This window comes from Bison bison, unplaced genomic scaffold (assembly GCF_000754665.1).
Source record: "Bison bison bison isolate TAMUID 2011002044 unplaced genomic scaffold, Bison_UMD1.0 scf7180017864299, whole genome shotgun sequence".
In the NCBI taxonomy this organism is placed as follows: domain Eukaryota; kingdom Metazoa; phylum Chordata; class Mammalia; order Artiodactyla; family Bovidae; genus Bison; species Bison bison.
The window spans coordinates 670,784-672,534 of record NW_011494871.1 but is presented as its reverse complement, the minus strand read 5'-3'; positions in this window follow the sequence as shown (position 1 = coordinate 672,534).

Genomic DNA, 1,751 nt, shown 5'->3' with positions numbered 1-1,751 from the left:
TGGCGGAATCCGGCACGGGGAACCGGAAGGCAAGGAAGCCACAGTCTTCTAGATCCTGATGAACTCAGCCGGAGGCCGGGTCACCGGCGGGTGGTGCTAGTTGCTGTGGAAAGCTCCGGTGGCTGCGGCACTAGCCCGTGGGTCCTGGAAGCGCGTCAGGGCCGCGCTGGCTGTCTGGACTCACCCCCAGCCCCACCCTGCGATTCTCCTTGCAGAACCAGCTGGAGCCCGGGAGGCTCTTGGGGGCCTCCCGCACCTCGTGGTCCTGTCTTGTGTGTTCCTGCCCTGGACACCTCGGGGGTGGCCTGAGTCAGCCCAAGGCCATAATGCCCATCACCTCAGTGTGATGCTCAGCAAGAGAATGAGGAGTGGACTTAATAACTGGTTCACATCATTAAAGTTTCTCCTACATTTTAAAATAAATCGGCAAGGAGGCGTCTAAAGACACCAGTAATTAGTGACTTTTAAACTTTAAATTTTAAAGTTTGAATTGTGCTGGAGAAGACTCTTGAGAGTCCATTGGACTGCAAGGAGATGAAACCAGTCAATCCTAAAGGAAATCAACCCTGAATAATCACTGGAAGGACTGATGCTGAAGCTGAAGCTCCAATACTTTGGCCACCTAATGAAAAAAGCCGACTCATTGGAAAAGATCTTGATGCTGGGAAAGATTGAGGGCAAAAGGAGAAGCGGGCAGTGGAGAATGAGATGGTTGGATGGCATCACCGTCTCAATACATGAGTTTGAGCCAACTCCAGGAGATTGTGGAGGACAGAGGAGCCTGGTGTGCTGCAGTCAGTGGGGTCACAAAGAGTCAGACACAACTGACCGACTGAGCAACAACAGACTTTAAGTACATGTGGGGAGACAGTTCTCCATGAGTGTCTTGTTTCTGTTCTGGACCATTGTGATGGTTACTGTAATTTTCAGCTAGACTATGGTACCCAGTTTTTTGTCAAACACCAGTCAAGTTGTTGCTGTGAAGGTGTTTTTTAGGTGTCCTGGCAGTTAGGTCAGTAGACTTTGAATAAAGCAGATTATCCTCCATAACGTGGGTGTGGGTGCCATTGCCTTCTCCGTGTGCCACAGCTAAAGGACCCTAAACGGAGGAAACCTCAGTCTTGTGATGAACTATAGGCCAGCACGGGGCTCAGCGTTTGCCCTGGAGGCAGACATTATCTCTACTGTGCCAGAGAGCCCAACCTGCCTTTTGCACTGGAGGGAGGAAATGATCTGTCTTCCAGTGCATGCGTGTGTGCGTGCTCAGTCATGTCCGACTCTTCCCGACCTCATGGGCTCCTCTGTCCATAGGATTGTCCAGGCAAGAATACTGGGATGGGTTGCTATTTACCTCTCCAGGGGATTGTCCCAACCCAGAGAACAAACCTGCATCTCCCTGCATTGTAAGCGGGTCCTTTTTCACTCTGCCACCTGGGAAGCCCTTCCTGTACAAAATTCTTTCAAAATACAGTCTCCATAGAGACTGAGTGGGAGAGAAATGACTTTAAGGAATCCACTCTGAGGTTATGGGAGCAGCTGGAGGCCCAGGGCAGAACTGATGTTGTGGCTGAGTCTGAAGGCAGCTGGAAGCAGGACTCCCACATTCCCTGGAGATGTCAGTCTTTCCTCTTAGGTCTTTCAACTGATTGGACGAGGCCCACCCACCTCGAAGAGTTGGACACGACTGAATGACTTCACTTTCACTTTTCACTTTAATGCATTGGAGAAGGAAATGGCAACCCACTCCAGTG